We start from the raw sequence: 24,990 nt of genomic DNA, 5'->3' as shown, positions 1-24,990 counted from the left end.
CGGGGGATGAGCAACCCCCGCAATTGGAAGGAGAAGAGAATGAGAAAGAAGTCGAAGGAAATGAGGAAGGAGAAGTAGAGGAAGAGACCGAGCAAGCTGAGCAGGTGGAGGCGGAGGCAGAACACCGTGAAGAGAGTCCATTGCAAAATCCATTGAAAGAGGATGAATTGGCAAAAATTCTAGCCAATATGGGTGAATATGACTAGCCTCCCCGCCTGTCAAGCCTCCAGACTGAGGAAGGACTAAAAGAGCATTCTACTCAGAATAACAGTGCACCCGAGGAAGTATGCGACGAGGAAGAAAATGAAGAGAATCATTCGGTTCATGATGAAAGCATGACAGGAGAAGGAAATGATGAAGACATAGAAGGGGAACAATCTATCCCCAGCCAGACTACACCAGAGGAATTGCATGAAGAAGAAGGGGTGGACAAGGAAGTTACCCAGGAAGTAACAGAGCCAGCTAGGGTTTCTACTCCTGAGAAAGTTGAACAAAACATTGAAGGAGAACCCCAAGAGGAAAACTAGCGAATGGGTCAAGGTGACAGTCTAGGCCTGAAGAAATAGATAGCTGTTCCTTCTAAGGAAGCAGAGGAAATCAAATGATTACGGAAAGAACAACAAAGATTGCTAAATGTGATAGCCCGACTTCGACAACAAATCAAGGTTTTGAGAATGAGAAAGAGAGAAAAAAGAACTTCAGGGGAAAGACATGCAACTACTCTGGTGAAACACCCCAAGAAGAAGATTCGAAAGACCCCTGTTCAGCTTGCTGTTCAAACCACTGTCGAAGAACAGTCTGCTGGAACACAGTCTGCTGTTCAAATTGCTGTTGAAACACAGTCTGCTATTCAAATTGTTGTTGACGAATGTTCTGCTATTCAAACCGTCGAAGAACAGTCTGCTGTTCAAACTCTTGTTAAAGAGCAGACTGCCGTTCAAGAGAAAAAGGAACAACATTCCACTGTTGCTCATATTGAAGTACAAACAGACGATATATTGGCCTGTGACAAGGAAGTTCAAACAGAGGCACAACCCTCTGAAATGATGCAAACTATGAATACAAGGCAACATAATAGGAAGATTCAAGTAAACCTTCCACTGGCCACTACTATGTGGGATAGTGATCCGAGGATGGTAACCCTAGGAGAGGGTTTGATGCAAGCACAACAAGCAGTTGAAAAACTCACGGAACAAATAGTTTCTCGAGAAAAGTATGAAGAATTGCAACAACAACTAAGGAATGCCAATTTATCTGAGAGCCAAGCCTTTGAAGGATGGCGAAAAGAAAAATGAAAGTCATAAAGGTAACTCATAGATTAGATGTAGTTATTAGATAGATGGATACCTTATGCTCTTTGTACACTAACGTCCTAGCATGTAGAGCCCCTGCCAAGAATTATGCCTTGTTTTTAATGGAACGATACTTGCAATTGAAAATTAAGGCTGTCAAAGTAGGATCCCCCATCCAAATTGATACCATTGATGATTTTGTAAATTGTTGTAAGCATTATGGATTGAAGGTTCAAAGATTACTGTGTGAATTCTATCTGCATAACCTTGTGCTAGACCAAGACACAAAGCAGAAGCCTGGCCCTTTCGTTGGGGATATCCAACTACATGCATTTATTTCGTTTGGAGTTAATCAAATTAAATGGCTCAAAGCCTATAATTCCTTCCAAAGACAAGAAAACGGATTAGACTTATGGGTAAGAGCTGAGCCTAGAGATCCATTACAGTTATGGAACAAACATAGGAGCCTTATGAGGACTCCGGGCATGATTGATGCGTTAGAACCCATTCATACAGTAATCAATTGGCAAGGGATAGAATACTTCTTTACAATTAAGGACCTTGCCATTGCAGCTGCTAAATTTCGATATCAAACCTCTAATCCAAACATCCAACTCAGGAAACCATTTAATTACAAGAATTTTAAGTTAGACGTTGATCGTCTGAACCTCTATGGTGAAATTATCTTGAGGGTAGGGCCATCTTGGTTAGGATATAGGTTTCGAAGTCCGATTATTTGGCACCCTGCACCTACATACCAAGCCCTGTATGAGATGCTTGAGGGTCAGATAGGCCATCTTTTTGAACACCTAGTTAGGCATCATGGCTGTAGGCCACCACATGAGATCCCATCTCTAGCCTACTCTCTCACTGCCTTACATGTCAACTACAATGTTTTCATGAGGGCATGAAAAAGGGTAAGCAGGGGGGTGTGTGGAGTATTGAAGAAGGTATGTTTTCATTGACTGTTCTGCCATCTTTTCTCTAGAACTCGTAACATCTTTGCATCATGAACTAGGTAGATAATGGAGAATCATGACAAAATCTATAAATATTTATATGCAACATAAAAACGCTAATAATTACTATTTCTTATGCAGGAAAAAGGAAAAACTAAAGATTGTTGCTCCAAGGAAAAAGACAGGGCCAAGCTAACCATTGTCCCTTTGGCGAGGAACCATATGCAAACGAGACAATCTAAATTAAAATGTCTCAGCCAAGGAAAGGAAAAGGAGATATCAACTCGGCGTAAGAAGACGACTAGATAACTGAAGGATTAACAGCCTGGCGAATCCCTCAGGATCCTTTGATCCTGAGGGATCACTGCTTTAACTATTTTTGCATCCTTGGTATCTCCGCTTCAGCTGTTATAAGTAGGGGCAACATTGCTAGCTCAGGGGGAAGACTGTTAATTTGTCATGTAACTTTGCTCTGTACTTAAACTTTGATTATCAACTCTCGTCAAGAAGAGATTTACTGTAACTCTGTTTCAATGCTTTAATATAAATCTGGTTGTTGTTCCATCTGTGATTCTGGAATAACTTCAAGCGGTGTATCCCTGGAGGCTAAGGGCCCGGCCCTGGTGGAACACTCGCTCCTGTATCATTATCTTTGGTTTGTGTGTGGTTTATATTATCAGCTTTAATTGGTAATCTAGTGTGCTTCGTTATCTTATATTGCAGCTTCGTTATATTTTATATATCGGTCTCTGCAACAAGAAAGTCGTATTGTGCATTCTGATCTTATGAGGAATTGTTTTTCTTTTAAAGTCATTAATGTAATATCACTGTTCTTTACAGAATGTTATTTCTGTTCAATTGCAGAGTAACCGAGTTGTAATCTTCTTAAGTTGGTATCACTGTTTTATACTTTATACGATTGTTGTTCAATTGGCATTGTTGTTCCATTATGAATTGTGATTATTTCCCTTTCTAAACAGGATCAGTACTCATGGTATTAGACTCATATTACTGTTTTCCCTAATATTTCTGTGTGCTGTGTGTATTTTCTATTCCGGCACCGTGTATCTACGATTGGTACTACACGCTGTTCTATATTTCATTGGTAATTGGTTGTCGTTCCATTTCTATCTATTGTCCGATTTATCCTTTGAGTAAAGATTGATATTTGATTCCTGCAGGATAAGGTTGTTATACTCGTTTCTATAAATTAAGGTGTTGTTGTTCCTTAGACTTAGTTGCTGTTACATTTTCTAGTCCCTGTTCCATTTCTTAGTTGCTGTTCCATTTTTGGTTATTTGCGTTACTGATTGCTTCGGTGTGCAGAACGATCTGAAACTGTAGTGGGCTTTGGCACTTGCTGTCTAGTCCCCAGATTGATGATCTGTTCCTTGATTTCCTTTAGTTATATCATTTTCCAAAGGGATGAGGTATTGTTACTGGACCCTTGACTGATAAATTGCTTAGTTTTCTGAATGAATGATCTAGGCTTCAAGGTATTTTGCTATAAGTAGATTTTCTTTCAGCATCTGTTTACTCTTGTATTTTCTTGAGCACTATACTACTAGCATTACTCTGACAAATGACTGCCTTAGAATGAGTACACTCTTTGAGATAACAAATTTTTCATGGATTGAAAAGTTAATGTGAGGTAATTAGAGGTGAAAAAGACCCTTTTTACGGCTCGACAGGCGTCACATATCTGATGAAAAAATCATTGTTGGAGATTCGACTAACATATTGTCAAGTATTCGACAATAATTGTGTTTATCAAATATTTGACAAATGTCAGGGATTTAAAAAATAATTACAAAAATATTTGCAAGTAAATCTAATAGTATGACTGAAATATTAGAGTACGATGTCAAATTTTCTTCCCACACGTACTACTAGGGGTTAGGGGTTAAGAGTCACAAGTTAAGAGGATAAGAGGTTAGGGCTTAGGGGATTCATGGATTTTAGTTTAGAGGTTAATGGGTTAAGGTTCAATGGGTCAATGGGTTAATGGGTTATGAGTTATGAGTGTACGAGTTAAGGGATTATGGCTTGGGGGTTAACGAGATATGTAATTTAGTTGTTATAGGTTAAGGGATTATGGGTTGTGATAATGGGGCTTGTAATCCATTTATCACCACTATTGGGGGCTTCCTTGTCAATTTCTCTTGTTGTCTTCCCTCTAGGCCCCTTCTCCCATATGACATTTGGTCCTAATCCATATTCTCATTCTCTAATGCTAGGATTATATATCCTACAAAACCATGCTTAGACCTCCCCATTCTCCATTCAATACACAACAAGATACCCCTCCCACCTTTTTGGTAATACCATTTAATTTCTCCTAATGTTATGAATCCCAAAATTTTGTCCCAATTCCCCTACAACTACACCCTTGGGCCCCATTGGCTAAGGGCTTAAATGCATTAGGGTTTATGGGTTTCGATAAGGGAGCCCCTAATCCACTTATCACAACTATTGGGGGTTCCCAAATCAACTTTAATTGCATCATATAAAAGATAAATTAAGAGAAAAAGACAAGGAACTTGGAAAATTGGAAGCAATTGTTGAAGAATTAATGGAATGAAAATATACCATGGAGGTGGGGACATAAAATGGTGTATTTAATCCAAAACCATCCAACAATGTAAGAATTACATGTGTAGACTATTTATTTTTCTGTATGTGTTTGATCTATGTTTGACAATAAGTTTGAGTTTTACCTATGTTTTCTCTTCTTAATGTATCTTCTAGCCCCACATATGTTGAGAGTATTAGTGTAATTATGTTTATAATCAAGACATATGTTGAGAGTATTAGTGTAATTATGTTTATAATCAAGCCATTCCTAAATAACGAAGTGATATTATCACTAGATGCAAAAGGGAGATCCAATTATAATATGACCTTGGTCAGGTTTGTATTGAAGGCACAAAAAAGGGGGTCAAAAGCGGATGAGCCTAGACATGTATAGCTTAAAGATTGCACCATTCATTGACTTGAGGACTATTTTTGTTAGTTTTGAATAGAATTGGAGCAATCTAAGGGAATTTTAATGTTTTTCTGAGCATGTTACAGACAAAATATTTGAGAAATAATGTAGACTTGTATGGGACTATTACCCATACATTTTGTAATAGAATGGATCAGTGTTAAATGATGATGATAGTTAAAGGGAAATACTTGTATCCTATTTTTTCTTTTGAGTTGACATGAATTTTATTTGGGTCATGCATGGAGATGAACCTTTCTTTATACTATAAACTTAGATTCATTTGTGGACATTAGAAGACCATATTATTGTTGAAATATGTTGTCAATGATGGAAACAAAGTGTTCATTATAGTCAACATGTGGCATGAGTGTCAATTAGATATGTTAGGGAGAAGGTTCCATGCATATAAGAAGGGAAAAGCATCATAATTATTGCAGTATCTTTGGAGCCAATTCTAGAACAACCTATCATCTCATGAGCATATGTAAACCACTCAGTTGGATAGAGCTCTGAAAGAGGTTTCTAGTGGTATGTGAAAGTTTGAAAATGGCCTCCTGGATCGTGAGATAGAGCCAATAAAAGTTCTATGACTCCAAGGCATTCATAGTAGAGTTAAAGGTGGCTGGATGAATCTTTGGCACATAGCCAAAGTTGGCTTAAGGGATAAACTAGGTAGTGCCTCTATGAGAAGCTATGGACAGACATGGCAATCATTTTAGCAGTGGAAATCATGTTCATTGGCCAGAGGAGAAGTGAGATGACGCCATCCCAATGGTGGTACCCTTGTGGGTGCATGCTAGAGGTTCCAAATGTGGCGTAAGTGAAATGTGTTGGGATGAATTGAGTGGGTGGAGCCCACCCAATAGTGATAGAGGCATAACTTAGTGGATTAGATTTAGCACCCAAATAAAAGTGTGAATAGGTAAGCATTGGGCCACATGGCATTTTTCCAAAAACATATAAGATGACCCTTTAGATAGGCTTGGTGGTCACGAGAGGTGGTTTCCCACACCAGTTATCACATAGATCAACAACGAAGAATCACTCCAGGACCTCTCCTCCAAAAACCAGAAACCACATAGGACTAGTTTCAGGACTAGTTTCTTGGACCCAGTAGTTTTCCAATTTAATGAGGAAAAAGGTTGCATAATAAGCCTCAGAGGAAATTTCTCTCTCCTCTGTGTTAGGGATAGGGTTGAAACAGTTGATTAGCCTAGACGGTAGTAAAATATGACATCAACACAACCAATAGGAGTGTGACACATGGTAGCCATTTTGGCACTTTTGGGCACCCAAAGGGCTGACATTTGAGTGACATGTGTCACCACTCATAGGTCAAAACGTGGTAGGAGTGACATCATTGTAACATCATTTCAGAGGATTGACCTTGATGGTTAATGGTAAGGAAAAGAGAGAGAGAATTGGCTAAAGGGAGCCTAGACACATCAATAGTTGATGAAGCCTGGATAATCATTCCATTGCCTCTTTCTATAGTGACGCACGAAAAACCGCCAAAAGGCAATTTCCCTGGTTTTCACAATATCCTTACGTGAGCCTATGGGTTATGGCCCACCTAAACCAATTGAAAGCGTTACATTGGTAGGTTTTAAACAAAACCCGACTAATCACCCAACAACAGAATGACACAGAACCTACCAACTAAGCTGGTTCCACCTAAATTCATAAGACCGGAATTCAAAAAGATAAACCCACATCCAAAAACTTCTCAGGTCCCCTCCACAATCCTTCAATCACACATCGTATTTTGCTGCACTTAAGGTCAGGGTTCACTCACTCCTTTAATATTGCGATGTGATTTAAATTGGTGATCCTCCATCGTTTGATCAAGGCACACTTGATCTAATGCCAATAGTGATATCGCACAGGGATCTACATGACACTTAACCGCCCTCATAGAACCAATATGAATTATCAGTCCTCGGCCTATAAAAGTTCAGGTCCGGTACTTAGATTAACATCTACTCATTTTTAAGCCTGATATGCACCGTATAACAGTAGCCATTGGCTCGCGGGACTTCCATTAACACACGGTTTAATAACAGGGCCAACCCCCACTATTGAATTCGACACAAACGTTTGAGCTTGCGATTGATGGCTAAAAGTGATTGCAGGCTTTCAAACTCGATCAGGACCCCCGTACACTTCTATCCCCATAGTTTATTCTTTCCGCCGTTATTATCCATCGATCTAAGTGATCCAACGACTCCCTATTCACTTGTTTTCTTATGATGGAATTCACCTTTCCACCCTGATTAACTCTGCCTACACACCCATGACACTTATACAACAGTTAACAAGTTTTACATTGGATCACCATCGATCCTTACAGTGATCGGTGGTTGATCAACACTCTTGTGACACAGAATTGAACTCACAGTAAAGAATATATATGTAAATTATACATAGGCATATAGAAACCCACAAACACGTATATCTTATATTACACAAAATCAGTTATAGTCTAAGGCATTTCAACCTTAGTCACAAATTCCTCTAGTGATTACACTGAATCCACTGTCTCTTTACACAAATGTTTTTTGACTCTTTCTATCTATGCTCTCCTCACACACACATACTCTTTATATAGAAATTACAAAGTCCTGGATCATCTCAAATCCACGATTTCCTCTCACAAATCGCCTAGATCTCTCAACACACATACATGGCAGATAATTACATTAAATTAGGCTTCTCGAGACTTATCAGTTCCATCAAATTAACTCGTTTTTAATAGAATTTTGCTCCTGGTTTACATGATTGCCCACATATCCTCGTCCATAGCTCTAACTTTGACTTTTGATTAAGGGTGGTCGGATGCTCCTGCATCAGACTCTAGATGCTCAAAAATTTATGACCTCCAGGTCATATGCTTCTCCTTCATCCCATAGAAATTATACCCACTTCCTCAGTAGAAGTGCTTTCATGATATTTTTATGAGTTGCAACAAAACCTCTACAGTAACAGTCTCCTCTTCTACACGATACCTCACCAAGCTTCTCTCCTTTGAGCTTAGTCTTTCAACATCTCTCTGGTTCTCTCTTCTTTGGAACCATTTGAGCACTCCATGCTCTAGGCTGATGCATTCTTCTCACCTTATTCTGCCGCTACCTGTATGACAATATAAATATCACAAACTCACCAACATTCAATATAACTGTACCTCCTCCTTTCACTTAAAATGATGCAGGCGGTCAATTGAATAGAAATAATTGAACAACAATTGAACAATAATTTAACAACAACTAAACAACAATTGAACAATAATTTAACAACAATTGAACATCAATTGAACAACAATTGAATAGCAACAATTGAACAACAACTGAACAGTAATTGAACAACAACTAAACAAAAATTGAACAACAACTGAACAACAATTGAAAAACAATTGAACAGAAACTGAACAATAATTGAACAACAACTGAGCAACAACTTCCCCTCATTGAATTTCCCTTTTTGCACACAAAATCTTCTTTCTACTTGCAGGAAACCTTTCCCTGCACTAATACCACTTTGACATAGGAAAAACTGCCAAAAGGCAATTTCCCTATTTTTCACAATATCCTTACGTGAGCCTGTGGGTTATGGCCCACCTCAACCAATCAGAAGATTTACATTGGTAGGTTTTAAACAAAACTCGACTAATCACCCAACAACAAAATGACATAGAACCTTCCAACTAAGCCGGTTCCACCTAAATGCATAAGACCAGACTTTGAATAGATAAACCTGCATCCAAAAACTTCTCGATTCTGCTTTACAATCCTCTGATCGCACATCGCATTTCACTGCACTTAAGGCTATGGTTCACTCACTCCTTTAAGATTTCGATGCAATTTAAATTGGCAACCCTCCACTGTTTGATCAAGGCACACTTGATCTAACAGTCAATAGTGATATCGCACAAGGATCTGCATGACACTTAACTGCCCTCATGGAACCGATATGAATTATTAGTCCTCGGCCTATAAAAGTTCGGGTCTAGTACTTAGATTAACGTCCACTCATTTTTAAGCCCAATATCCATCGGATAATGGTAGCCATTATAACCTACGGCTCGCGGGACTTCCATTAACACACGGTCTAATAATAGGGCCAACCCCCATTGTTGACTTCGACACAAATGTTTGAACTTGCGATCGATGACTAAAAGTGATTACGGGCCTTCAACCTCGATCAGGACCCCTGTACACTTCTATCCCCACAGTTTGTTCTTTCCATCGTTATTATCTGTCGATCTAAGTGATCCGATGACTCCCTCTTCAATTGTTCGCTTATGATGGAATTCACCTGTCCACCCTGATTAACTCTGCCTACACACCCACAATACTTATACAATAGTTAACAAGTTTTGCATTGGATCGCCATCGATCCTTACAGTGATCGGTGGTCGATCAACACTCTTATGACACGGAATTGAACTCACAGTAGAGAATATATATGTAAATTATACACAGGTATATAGAAACCCACAAACACGTATATCTTATATTACACAGAATCAATTTCGGTCTAAGGCATTTCAGCCTTAGTCACAAATTCCTCTAGCAATTACATTGAATCCACACTCTGTTTACACAAATGTTTTTTGTTTCTGCCTATGCTCTCCTTACACACACAGACTCTTTATAGAGAAATTACAAAGTCATGGATCATCTCAGATCCACGATTTCCTCTCACAAATCGCCTAAATATGTCAACGCATATACATGGCAAATAATTACATTAAATTAGTCTTCTTGAGACTTATCAATTCCATTAAATTAGCTCATTTTTAATAGAAATTTTCTCCTGGTTTACATGATTGTCCATGTCTCCTCCTCCATAGCTCTAACTTTGACTTTTGATTAAGAGTGGTCGGATGCTCCTGCATCATATAGTGGGAGGACCCCATGGGATAACTCATTCTATAAGGCAAAGCCCGATGGGTTTACTATGGTGCACGTGGTGAAAGCACCGAGAAATGGATACTCTGACATGGATGAAAGACAATACGATAGAATTAGGAAATTAAAAAGGTGCTAGGTGGTCCCCATGGGTCATTTCAACCTGATGGGTGAATTATGGTGTGCATAAACAAATTGTTGAGATAACAGGGGATATGGGCTAAGGGCTCGCACTAGGCCTTATGCCATAGGTAGGAACTAGGGGCATGGAGGATATAAAGATCTGCGAAGGCTCTTAGAGATTTTAGATCGCTTCACGTAGAAGTGTGACCAATAACGGAGAGCCATTTATACAAAGAATTGGCTTGCATAGGGTTCTAAAGGGATTAGTGCCCAAACCATTAAGTCATGGTTGAAGAGACCGGTTCCATGTTAGAAAAATAGGAAAGGGGGCTAAGGGAAAGGGGCTTAAAGGAAGAAAGGCAGAAAAATTAGTTTTTACAAAAGTTTTGACAGTAAAGCCAAATTAAACTACATATAAAAATAGAGAAGCTCAACTAAAACTTGTTGAAATGGGAGAGTTACTAAAATTTGCAGAAAAACTCAGTTGAAATTATAGAGAATGGTTGTTGAGGTCAGATAAATTGGAGAACATGTCTAAAATACTAAGATGAATAGGACAAAGTAAAAAATAAGGAAACATGCAAAAATCTAAGATAAAAATGAAGAGAATTAAAAAATATCATGTCAAATTCTTTATAAGTAGTCTTGATCAAGCAGAATGTGCATAATGTTTTTGAGATAAAGCTTCTGGTGCAGTGAGGTGTTGGCATGGTGATTTTATCAACAATAAAAAATTGTTGAAGGTATTTGTTTCTTAGTGACCAAATACTATTGAAGATGTTGGTGATTGAGGCAAAATTATTTTTTAAAAGTAGAGAGGACATTCATTGATCCTAGTATGAAAATGGATGAAATATGGAACAATGAGTGTCTAAAGCAAGTTATAGCTTGTTGATTAGGGGTCAGTGCTCCTTCCTATGGGTGTTGGAAAATAGTTGGGATTGTAGCTCCATTCAATTATAGCTAAAAAATCAGGGAGTTGTAGCTTCTTGCTAGTTATAACCAGAGAAATTGTAACAAAAAGTTGTAGCTTGCCATATGAATGAATTGAAAAGTAGTTTTCAAAGTTACTTATTCTTGTGTGTTCCATTTTTTTGTTGAAATTAATATCTATTATGGTTATTTAAGTTATTTATGAAGTATTTAATAATGTACTCAAAGTAAAAGAAATTTTTAAGTTGGTAAAATTCCTACACTACTGATTCACCCCACCTTTAGTAGTGTCATGATTTCCAAAAAGTGGTATCGGAGTGGGTTGCTTCTTATCAGTATAACAGCTAGAAGAAAGATCAGGAACCATGGAGAATTGTGAAGGAGGTTTTACCAATAAGGAACCTATGTTCAATGGGACAAACTACATGTTTTGGAAAGTGAGGTTGAAGACCTACATTCAATCACTTGGAGCTGATATATGAGACGTTGTGGAAGAAGAATATAAAAGACCAAAATATTTGTTACCAAAGATCCAAAATTGGAGTTCACATGCAATGCTAAAGTAATGCATGCCCTGCTTGCTGGCCTATCTAAATCAGAACTTGTCAAGGTGATGGATTGAACATTTGCCAAAGAAATCTAAGACAAGATGAGAAGCTGCTATGAAGGAGACAACAAGGTAAAGAAATATAAAATCCAAGTTTTTAGGATCAAATTTTAATAATTGAGCATGCATGATGATGAAGATATTAAAATTATTTTTTAAGAGTTGATGAAGTTGTGAACACCATAAAAGGGCTTGATGAGAAGCTAGATGAAGATTTGGTAGTTGAAAAAGTGTTGAGATCTCTGCCTGAGAGAGTTATTCCCAAGGTGTCATTCATTGAAGAAATGGATAATATAGGCACTCTCACCTTAGATCAACTTTGAATACTCAATACCTATGAGATGAGTATTTCGAAAGGCAAGTTTGTAGCCAAATAATCAACCTTCAAAGCAGAAAAGACGTGCAAGGATGAGCATGATGGCTCCTGCTGCGATTCATAAGAAGAAGAAGACAAATGTTTTGAGGAAGCTCAAGTGAGGATCAAGAAAGTATAAAGGTAATTTTTTGTTTAACTATTTTAATTGTGGCAAAATTGATCATTATGAATCAAAGTGTCCTGAAAAGAAGAAGAAATACTATGATCCGAAAGAAAAATTCAAAAAGGTTCAAAAGGACAAAAAGAAGGCTAAGAAGAAAGGTTTCTATGTTCAAGAAGAAATATCCTTTGAAAGTGATCCCAATAAATCCTTATATGAGGACAAATATTTTGATAGCTTGAATGAATTCATGCTTATGGGAATTGGAAATTTTCAAGTTGAGGCTATTAACTATGATGATGATGAAGGAGAAGTTGATCTTGAAGGAGAATTGGTAAGTGCACTTAAGGAGAGAGAGAGGATGAGAAAGAAAAAAATTACCCATAAAGAATCATTGATAAAAGAAAACATTGAGGTTGTGGATCCATTGCTCCTACAAATAGAAGAAGGTAAGAAAATACAAGAAACCTAAACCAATAGTTGATTGAAAAGGCTCAAACATGTGAGAAGATGGAAGGAGAAATTGTAATGCTGAAGAAGGAGTTGGAGAAGGATAAAACACATCTCAATTTCAATCAGAAATTTGGAAAAGGGACTGAAGATTTGAATGAGATATTAGAAGCACAACGGGCCTTCTCAAATTGAACTGGTCTAGGCTATGAAGTTGAGTCTAGTGTAGTAGCTGAATTAAAGGGTAAAAATGCAATAACCTTTGTTCCAACAAATAGAGGGAATACAAAGTAGTAATATAAAATTTCTCAGCAAAAGAAAAATTAGTAGCAGCAAAACAACAATGTTTTCCAAGTAAATTGAATTTCCCAAAAATCATCTTAGCATAGAAGGAAACCTTCCAGGAAAAACGAAATCTTCCCAGGGTATTGTTTCACATGCACCAATTATGGAAATAAAACAACAAATGGTAGAGTTAATCTCTCTGACAGATAACTAATATCTAGTAGAATAATTCAACAGAGAAAAGGAATACATAGGTATAATAACTCTTTTTCTCCTTTAAAATATCTGGTAGAATGTTTCAAGTGACAAAATATTGGGCACTGAAAACCAAATCATAAATGTCCATAAACCAAGGGCTCTTAAGTCCCTAAAAGTGTTGTTACAACCTCTAAAAGAACAAGGTCAACTGATTACATCTTCTCCTAGAAGTTCTCCATGAAAAACTGCTCAGAACTGGTCAAAACTGGACCATCTCACTTGCTCCATGGTCAAAGTGCGCTGCTTCCCACCTAAATACACACAGTAGGTGCGATGCATCTTGAAAAGCCCTTCTATGGGGTGCGATGGGCGAGAGTGGACAAATGGCAGGGTCAATCTGCAAGGTGGAGGATCATGGAATCTTCTAGAAACTTCTCCTTTGACACTTGCCTCTCTGCATTTGCCTAGGGATGAGTAAGAGATCATCAATCTCCAAGTGGAATCAAGAAATATCAGAGAGAGGACACTAATAAACTCTCAAAATCTGACTCACCCCCTTTGCAAACATCTATATATGTGTTATAGACATTTTTGTGCCTTATAGCTATAAGCATTAAATGTCCATAATCCAAGGGATCCAAAGTCCCTAAACATGTTGTTCCTACCCCTAGAGGAACAAGGGTAACAAACCACAGCAATTCACAGAAGTTCTCCACCAGAAACTGCTCAAAAACAAGTCAATTTAGAATCAATTCAGAGGCTCCACTAGCTGCCTGCGTTGAAATGCAGAGGCCACACTGGCTAGTTGCGTTGCAACGCAGGTGGAAGCACTACCAGGGTGCGCTGAGCGGGAAATGACAAATGGCAGGGTCCTTTGTGCGAGGTGTAAAGACTGTGGAAGCTTCCAGAATCTTCCTCCGTGACACTTGCCTTGATGAGTTCGACTAAGTGATGAGTAAGAGGCTCTTAGTCTCCAAGTGGAAGCAAGAACTGACAGAGGGAGAGGACACTAGTCAGATCTCAAGCTGACTCATCCTCTCTCCAAACATCTATATATGGATCTCTCCTCCATGAGATCCAGGAGGCTGGAATTTTGTTATTGCAAAGAATTGCTGTTGGTTTGAGATTGGAATCATTGGGTGCTTAATGCTTTGAAGGGAGGTGAAGAAAGGATTTCATTCGCTGGGAGGTAGATGCTGGATTGGAACTCTCTTGGTTGTATCTCCTCCTGAACCTTGTTATTCATCAATAAAGCTATCTTGGTTTCTCCTATATACTGATGTATCTTTGATGTATGATTGCATTAGTATGTTTAGTTTATTTCTAATCCTGAACTAGTTATGAATATGAATCTATGTCTTTGTGTAGTGTTCCCTTCTTGTGATCTTACAGGAACCTGTTGAAGCTGGGCGAGCAAGAAGGCAAGTAGCTGGGAACTCTCAAAGAGAAGAGAAACCAGATCGAGGGACAAATGGAAGACACCGGTTAGTCCATCTATCTCTCTTCATTCTTAATTCATAAAGGAAGAATACTAGGATAGTTGTTTCTGTTTGTTGCTAAGGCACTGTCACACCTTAGGTGGATAGGATCGTCCTGCATAGGCATTTTTCCCCACAAAAAATTGGCAACTCCACTGGGGAGATCTGTTTAGTCATTTTATTTATGTCTCTATCATTGTTTGTTTCATAGACTCAAGAGCAGCAATCGAACTGCATCTGCTATTTTCAGATGCAAAGTAGACAGCTGCTGCTTTGATCCAATCACTGGATTTATCTATCATCTGAACAATGGACTCACAAATGATTTGATGATCCTTTGTGATAGATCTTAGCCCTCCTTCAAATCATCCCTTTGATTGTACCTAATTGATAGCTTTGATCCGGCCAAAAACTATTGATTTAACTGCAAACTGCAAACTGTAACCCAGAACCCAGAAACAACTCTCATTTCTGCTTCAGCGCAGACTCTGTGAAGAGGTTCTGCATTTCAACGCAGGTCCCGTGAAGGCTACCTGCGCTGAATGTCAAAACCTCTGTGTTGGGAGTGCGCTGATCAGTCTTTGCCTTGTGCAGCTGTGGTTCTCTGTTTCTTTTAGCTCAGTTTTATCTCTGTTTTTTGCAGCCTGTTATTAGTTAGTATACTTATCTGAAACTCCTTTTCTCTGCTTTAATTCCGCCTCCTTTTGTACAAAAAGACTGTGAGTGTTTTTATGTGTTTGTGGCGTCATTTACAGTTTTCCTTTGCAAGAGTGAAATAGTCGACCTGTAGCCCTTGATTCAGATCTGTTGATTTTGATCTTAGGAGAGAGTTCATTGGCTGATTGACAGTTGATTATACGTTTACTTTTGCTTTTGGTTTGAGTTTGTCTCTTTTAAGTGTCGAAACAAGTGTTCATTTCGAAAGTCGTAAAGTGTTGTATTCTCTTCTACCCTTTCTGATTTCGAAAAAGTAAACTTGTTTTTATTTGTCATTTAAAAGCAAATTCAAAGTTGTACAAAAAGCTTTCTTTTTAGGCATCAATATTAAGAGAGCGGAAAACAAACACCTGCATTTTTCATTTGCATCTTGATAGTTTGCATGCTTGATTTAGGAAAAGTGCATTTAGAGTGTGCTGATTGCTCTTTGAGAAAAGATGGTGTCTTTCTTTTCCCTTTGTAGCTAGGATTTTCATTGTTGAAAAAGAGATAAAATTTTCTTATCATCTTTTAGATTGCATTTAGGAGTTGTATCTACATCTCGTGGTGAACCTCAAAAGGAAAACTTCTAAGAAAGATCAACCTAAAATAAATTGAATGAACTTAACAACGCTTTGTAACTTAACGCACAACATAGAGGTCTAGGCTAGAGACGTGTTCTGGCGTCGTAAAGCCTGGTGACTGTCGATCTCGCTGATGGTGGGTGATTCCTCCTGAGGGACGATAGCGCCAGTACGGATTGTGCTCCCATGTACCATCGAGTATATATTGGGAGACCCCTATAGGCATAAAACCTTTATCCTTAGGAAGCCGTGTCGGCCGCCCTACTGATCGCAATGCACTGAACACAACATTCAGGAAGATTGACCGCCCATAGCTTAAAAAGTATTCTGCGGTTTTGCGAAAAGTTTGGCACACCCTCTACCTAGAACTCCAGAGCAGTTCCTTTTGGCCTTTTTCAGACTCTATAACGGAAAAAGTCCATCCGAGCATTTGTCACTTCGGGCTCGTTAAAACATCGAAGGAGACTAGAGTCATCTTTAGCTTTTTCTCGACTCTTTAAAATTGAAAAAGCAAGTTGTGTCTAAAGCGTCGTTAAAATTTATTTTAAACGGAACAATCACCCCTTTTTCCTGCGTTGATCTTTAGGTTGAGGAAATGGAGCACACCAACCAAGTAATTCCCCTTGGTGGAAATCCTAGTCCCTTCTCCTCTTGGGGAGATGTTGGTGCGCCCCATATGGCCACATTGTCGCTTCCAGGACTGACAATTGGCTTGCCGGTCTGGCTCTTCTCAACCAATGTCATTCAGAACACCACTATTCCTGAACAGTCGAATCAACAGTTAGACCAGACCAGAGTTACCCACCAGCCTTCTACTTCATCTAATTCTTCCTCTCCTCCTTCCTCTTCGCTTGACGGAACTGGTAAAACAAAAAACCAAGTTCCTAAGGAGAAGAAGGAAAAGAAGAAGAAAGAGAAGAAGAAGAAGGAGCCAAAAGCGACTGGGGGAAAACAAGTGTCGTCTAACAAAAATCCACACACAGCACTGACTAGGCCTAAATCGCCACGTGTCATATGCAAGGGAGACCACTTCCACAGAGATTGTCCCTGCATCCCTCGGATACTAAGGGACTGGTCTCCCCGTTTGCACAATTCGGTGGCGTCAACCTCTGATAGCCATGTTGACAGCACACCGTCAACTAGTGAAAGTGAAGCCATAGGACAGAGAGGGAGAGCTAGATTTCCCTGCAAACTGTGTGAAGGCGACCATGCCATCCACCGTTTTCCCTTCTTAGACGAGGCTAAAAGAGTTTTAGAAGATCGCCTAGTTTTATCAGCGCGACTTCCTCCTGGATATCAAAAGCTCCTGCCAAGTCCTTCACCAGTTGAGAACCTGGCTGGCCCGCTCAGGTGGTCAGCCGAAGCACCTATCATTGAGGATGAACCGTCCGAATCCATACCTGACGAAAGTCAAAAGGTCGAGGCGGCAGTTGACCCGGTCTTGCCTTCAGAGGTTCTATCTTCGAATGATACCATCACAGAAGAGAATAAAGATGACACCGTCCAAATTCTCTGTTGGAAATAATACTGAGAGGGGGGGGGTGAATCAGTATTATCAGAAAAACTTTTTCATTTTATGCTCAGAAACATATACGCTACTTCAGTTAAGTGAAACAGTGTGTACACGCAACTTTGTCTAAAGCAACCAGCGTATAACAATAAAACTTATGATTCAGTAGCTTATCTTCAGTAAATGCATCAGGACATTATTAACCATGATAGTAAAATAGGTGCAGTATAACAGAACAGATCATCACATAGAAAACATACACATGAACACCATGATATAAGGTGGAAACCCAATGTGGGTGAAAACCACCTGCTGCAAGTCGTCTCTATCTTTCCTTAATATGAAACTTCAGTTTACAATCTTTTGTACTGGTGCAGCCTTATACCAGTACGCAGGCTACAACCTGCAGAAGGCTTCAACCTTCTCTCGTTCTCCAAACTTCCTTGGAAGGGAGCTCCAACCCCCTTTGCTCTTGTACTAGCTAAGATACTAGTACGTAGGTGCAGGCCTACAATCTTCTTTCCTTCAGGTACCACTTTTCATACATTTTCAGACTGGATATTCCTGAAGCACAACATTACAATCTGAAGACCACAATTCATTCAACTTTCATAGCAGATTACAAAACAACCAATACTCGCATCAACAATCTTTGAATCACTGAACCACTGAAACCCTGTCAAACCCAGTCACCAGAACACAGAGCAGACTACAGAACTCTGCAATGACAGTCAGACCCAGCTGCAACCCAAAAATCAAGCTCCAAAAGATATACGCTACTTCAATGAAGGCAACCCGCGTATACACGCGGTTTTACCGAAGACAACCTGCGTACAGATCTAAAAATAATTTTTCATAACTTGCAGCTGTACCAGATATCAGTTATACCCAGAACATAACATTGCGTCAGTATGCAGATCTAGAAATACGCATAATCAACCATATAAAGATAGTTCATTTCAAACCATTTGATCCCGATCTCTCCTTAGATCTTGTTCTCCATCAACCGATGAGATCTCTCCTTAGCTCAGATCAAGCAATACATCATCAACCAATAACCTGCATACTGGATCTAATACTTCATCAGATATTCAAGACTTTTCAGATACACTTGCCTAATGATTTCCTTCTCCTTATATAGCCTTAGGCCTTGTTCAATACCAAGGGCCAAAACCATAGAAATCCAATACCATCAACTTCAAAACTAGGGATCAACACGTCCGTCGAGACACCAAGGTCCAAAACCATAGGCACAACTTCCAAGGAATAACCGCCGTGGACCAAAGATAAGTTTTCCACATACACGCGCTTTTACTGAAGCCAACCAGCGTGTACACGCGACTTGGTATATAGCGAACCTGCGTATACGCGACTTGGTATATAGTGAACCTGCTTGTATACGCGACTTGGTATATAGTGAACCAGCGTGTATATATTTTTCTTCATACTTGTAAACTGATCATCAATTCCTTGCTGCTATCCTTCTGCACTATGATTTGTTATCAGTGTGATTTGCCATCAAGGACAATATTTGTCTCATAATGCCAACAATCTCCCCCTTTGGACTTGATGGCAACAACACCAAATCGAATCACTCTCCCCCTTTGTCATCAAGGGCAAAGGGTTGTGCTCCCCCTGAGTACATGCTGATATCTTTGCTTGGCTGTGCTGAAACATGCTCCCCCTGACTGTAGGCAAGATCTGCAAAAGATGTTCTTCAAAAGAACCAAGACTCATACACCATAAGGGACCTTCCTATCACCAAAAGACTCAATCCATACTCCCAACCAAGAGGGGATACATCAGAAACAACCAATTATATTACATCATTCATCCCAGGCATAGTGGGGAAACCAACATAGGCCGTTACATGACCTTGACACCATAAAAGAGATAGAAGAGATACATGACATAGAGACAACAAATCTAGACCAAGACTTATGAAAGTCACAAGTAGCATCTGATACACATCTTTTTAGATCAGCAACCAAGATTTCCTTCTGAGCTCCTTCTCCTGAAACCAACAACAGTTGTGTACTAGAACCAAAAGCATCTAAATGCCAACAATGCTTTATGAGACTTTAAGCTGCTCCCCCTGAACCTATGCCTGCTGCACCCCCTGAAACTGTGCCTGAAGAATTCTGGCATACCCATCTCAGACCTTCTCCAACCGGAGTCTGCCCTTGCTGTTCAGAACTCCATATACGCGACTTCTCCTGCATAAAACAGCGTATGCACGCGGATATGATTTCTGCAACACGTGTACACCATACATGCGACTTTCCCATCATAAATCGGCGTATATACGCGGATATCCCTTACGTAACTTGCGTATACCAACTTTTCTGTAGAACAAACAAGCTTCAACAGCAGGATGAAGCATCAACTACTCCCAGCTTTTGTCTGAGATATTCAAAAGTTTCCCTGGGCAGTGGTTTTGTGAGAATATCAGCAACTTGTTCCTTAGAAGGAACATACTCCAGCTTGACCTTCTGCTCAAGCACTTGTTCCCGAAGAAAATGGTACTTGATTGGTATGTGCTTGGTCTTTGAGTGCATGACTGGATTCTTTGAAATGCTGATTGCACTTGTATTATCACATAAGATAGAGACTGGTGGAGTGAAAGTGATTTGAAAATCCTGCAAGGTCTGCATCATCCAAAGAAGTTGTGTGCAACAAGATGCCGCAGCCACATATTCTGCTTCAGCTGTAGATAAGGCAATCGAACTCTGTTTCTTGCTGAACCAAGATACTAATCTAGAACCCATGAAGAAAGCACCACCACTTGTGCTTTTCCTATCATCCACACTTCCGGCCCAATCTGCATCTGTGTAAGCATGAAGAGTGAGATCTGTATCCCTAGGATACCATAAGCCATAGTTTTGGGTCCCTTGAAGATACTTGAAGATTCTTTTGACTGCCTGAAGATGAGTTTCCTTTGGGTTGGCTTGAAATCTTCCAACAATTCCTACTGCATGCATAATATGTGGTCGGGTACCTGTCAAATAAAGCAAACTCCCAATCATGGATCTATAAGTGGGTTGGTGAACTGCTGCTGATTCGTCATTTGCACTGAGGCTGCATCCTGTAACCATGGGGGTACAAACTGGCTTTGAATCTTCCATGCCATACTTCTTCAAGATCTGCTTGAGGTACTTGGTTTGAGACAAGAAAATACCTCCTTCATTTTGTTGGATTTGCAATCCAAGAAAGTATGTCAATTCTCCAAGTAATGACATTTCAAATTCTTTCTGCATAACCAAGGCAAAGTTCTGACTCATAGCCTCTTCATTGCTACCAAAGATAATATCATCTACATACACAACAAGTATTAGCAATTTGTTATTTTCAACTTTCATATAGAGATTGCTATCTGCTGATCCTTTTGAAAAGCCTTGTTGGTGAAGATATTTGTCCAACCGATAGTACCAAGCCCTTGGAGCTTGTTTGAGACCATAGAGGGCCTTTTTCAATCTGCATACAAGGTTTGGATCATTCCCAAGAATGAAACCATCTGGCTGTTCAATATATACTTCTTCTTCTAAGTCTCCATTCAGAAAGGCTGATTTCACGTCCATTTGAAATACCTTGAAGTTTTGAAAGCTTGAGAGAGCAAGGAACATTCGGATGGCCTCAAGTCTTGCTACAGGAGCAAAGGTCTCTTCAAAATCTATCCCTTCTTGCTACGCATACCCTTTACAAACAAGTCTGGCCTTGTTTCTAATTACTTCTCCATTTTCATTCAATTTATTCTTGAAGACCCATTTTGTCCCTATGACATTCTTATCTTTTGGTCTAGGAACCAGTTCCCAAGTGTTGTTCTTTTCGATCTGCTCAAGTTCTTCATCCATTGCTTTGACCCAACATTCATCTTTGCATGCCTCTTTCACATTTTGTGGTTCAGTGGAAGAGAGTAATGCCAAATAGCTTGAAGCTTCTGCAATTAATCTTCTTGTTTGTACTCCTGCTTCTTTCTGCCCCACAATCTGAGATTCTGGATGATTCTTTTGAACATATCTGGATGGAGTCTTCTCTTCTATTCTTGTCTGCTCCTCTGGTTCTTCTTGAGGTTCTTCCTCTTCTTGAGGTTTTTCTTCTTCATCATTCTGCCTTTGAGGGTAGCCTTCATCTTCTTCAATGTCTTCATGATGAACTTGCCTAGGAATGTATCCCTTCTCATCAACCACTACATCAATGCTGTCAACAATTCTGCCAAGTCTTTTATTGTAGCATTTGTATGCTTTGCTATGTGGAGAGTAACCAAGAAGAATACCTTCATCTGCTCTTGGTTCAAGTTTTCCAAGTTGCTCATCAGTATTCTTAATATAACATTTGCTCCCAAAGATTTTGAAGTGCTTCACCGAAGGAGTCTCACCACTCCAGAGCTCATGAGGTGTTTGAGTGTTGTTTACTCGGACATTTGTTTTGTTAAGAATAATAACCGCAGCATGTGCAGCTTCACCCCAGAAAGTTGCGGGAGTACCTGATTCATCAAGCATAGCACGAGCCATTTGTTGGATTGTTCTGTTCATTCTTTCCACAACCCCATTTTGCTGAGGAGTTCTAGCTGTAGAGAATTCTCTTCTTATCCCATGTCCTTCACAGAAATAAAAAAATTCATTTGAGGTAAACTCCCCACCTCTGTCAGATCTGAGGCACTTAATTTTGTGTCCTGATTCATTTTCAACCAAAGCTTTGAAGGATTTGAATTTCTCGAATGCTTCATCTTTGTGCTTCATAAGCCCTAACCAGACAAACCTTGAAAAATCGTCAATGAATAATATCAAATATTCTTCTCCTCGAGGTGTCCTTTTCCTAAATGGACCACATACATCTGTATGGACTAGCTCAAGAGGCATGCTAGCTGATCCTTCCTTCTCTGGAAAGTTAGTTCTGGTTTGCTTTCCAAACTGACAAGATTTGCATATGGTGTTGTCTGGAATTTTGATATCTGGAAGACCACGAACTGCCTGATATTTGCATGCTTTCCTTATTTGTGAAAAGCTTAGATGCCCCAACCTCTGATGCCATAGCCAATGTTCATCATCCTTGCTCAAGTAGCATTGTTGTCTTTCCTCAAAGATATATAGATTATTTGGAGTCCTTCTTCCTTTGAGCACTGTTTTACCTGTATCAAGATCACGAACACAACATCCATTTGATCTAAATATTACCTCTGTTCCTTGATCGCACATCTGACTGACACTCAGAAGATTATGCTTCAATCCATCAACATATAAAACATTTCCTGCTTTGACCTTTTCTTTGAATGGAGCAACACCTTTTCCTTTTATGGCTACAGAGATATCGTTTCCAAAATAAACTTTCTTCCCCTTTTCTAATGTGGTATATGACTCAAGCTTTTCTTTGTCCCCTGTCATATGCTTCGAACATCCGCTGTCAATGTACCATAGACTTTCTTGACCTTCTGCATAAAAGGCTATCCCACATGTTTCTGGTTGCGGTTCCTTTATTCTCCATGTTCTGAAATTTGAGGTTTGTTCCTTCTGAGTTGTCTTCCGAAACCTGCTCCTGCATTCAGAATCTTCATGACCAAAGTTATTACAAATAGAGCATTCAACTTCATTTTCAAGAACCGAAAAGTTGTTATAAGTCCTTTTCATGGTTCCAGTCATTCTCCCTTGCTTTTGAGCTTCTCTAGTCATGATTGTCTTGTAGGCAACACATTGAGCTGCTTTGTGACCGAAGTTATGGCAAGAAAAGCATTGGCCATTAAAGAAACTTCTGCGATAATCAGATCTATCATCCAACCGATTGTAGCTTCTATTCACATTCATTCTTGGAACAAGTTGGGAAGATTTTACCTGTGGCTGATTGTAGCTTCTATTTGTCCTTAAGGCAGTTTGTCCCCGAATTTCTTGATGGTCTTTATTTGTTCTTGAGGTAAACTGTCCCTGATTCACCTGATGACTTTTATTTGGCCTTTGCTCTCTTCTCCTTGCTGCATCAAGATAACTTTTAGAGGTAGATGCTTGAGATGTTTCTCCATTATATCCTAGACCTGTCTTGATCAGAGGAGATCGCTGCACATTGATAATCTCATCCAAGGTTTCAGATCCTTTGACAAATTTGAGATTAATCGCTTTTGTTTTCTCAATCTCCTTTCTAAGACAAACAATCTCACATTCCAATTTTTCAAGATGTTTTTCCTTTTCAGTCAGTTGACATTGTAGAGAATCAATAATAGCACTTTTCTCTTCTAAGCAAACTTTGAGATTATTCATTTCTTCATAAAAGCCTTCTACATCTATAGCATCCATGTAATCATCATCTTCAAAAGCCATTAGAAGTTTATATCTATAACCTTGTTCATCTTCGTCACTATTTGAAAGACCATCACTATCTTCATGAGTGTAATAACTTTTCTTCTTTTCATTCTGTTTCTTGTTCCATTTAACAGGTTCCTTTCCCTTGTCATTCTTATCTTTGTGAGGACATTTGGGAGCATAATGACCTACTCTTCCACAAGCAAAGCATTTAAAAGGTAACTTACCTCTGAATCTTCCAGAACCCCTTTGAAGATTTCTGACAAAATTTGATTCTTCTTCTTCATCTTCTGGCACGTGACTTGCTTCATAATAATCTTCTTTGCCCGAAGCCTTGAAAGCAGCTTCTCTTCTGTCTGATGGACCTCCTTTTCTCATTTCATAAGCAGTTAGAATTCCGTGAAGCTGAGACATAGTAAGAATTCGTAGATTTTCCTTTTCTTCTATTGCAGACACTTTAGATTCAAATTTGGGGGACAATGATCTTAGAACCTTTTCAACCACGATAGCCTCTTTTATTTCTTCACCCAAGTTTTTCATGCAATTAACAATCTCATCTACCCTAAGGAAATAGTTAGCCACACTTTCATCATTATACATTCTGAGAGTCTCATACTTAATCCTGAGAGTTTGAAGTTTAGCATGCTTTACTTGTTCGTCTCCTTCATAGCTCGTGACAATTTTGTCCCATATTTCTTTTGCGGATTTATAGTGCATTACCTTCATGAATTCCGATTGGGATATACATCCTAGAAGGGTACTGACTGCTTTTGCATTTGTTTCATACTTCTTTTTCTCGGCTGCATCTGTAGGAGTAGCTGAAGGAAAAGCGTAGCCTGTCTCTACAATTTCCCAAACTTCTGTACCAAGAGATTGAAGATAGGCAGTAACTCTTACCTTCCAATAATTGAAGTTTGTCCCATCAAAAACCGGTGGCCTGATTGATGCTTCTCTCTCGTAGTTGCTCATGATGAACGATCTACCTTCAAGCGATCAAGCTTCTCTGAAGGACCTGCTCTGATACCAATTGTTGGAAATAATACTGAGAGGGGGGGGTGAATCAGTATTATCAGAAAAGCTTTTTCATTTTATGCTCAGAAACATATACGCTACTTCAGTTAAGTGAAACAGCGTGTACACACAACTTTGTCTAAAGCAACCAGCGTATAACAATAAAACTTATGATTCAGTAGCTTATCTTCAGTAAATGCATCAG

This window comes from Pinus tabuliformis, chromosome 6 (genome assembly GCF_031772625.1).
Source record: "Pinus tabuliformis cultivar Carrire ecotype Pingquan chromosome 6, CPIR1, whole genome shotgun sequence".
In the NCBI taxonomy this organism is placed as follows: Eukaryota; Viridiplantae; Streptophyta; class Pinopsida; order Pinales; family Pinaceae; genus Pinus; species Pinus tabuliformis.
This window is presented reverse-complemented; position numbering follows the sequence as displayed.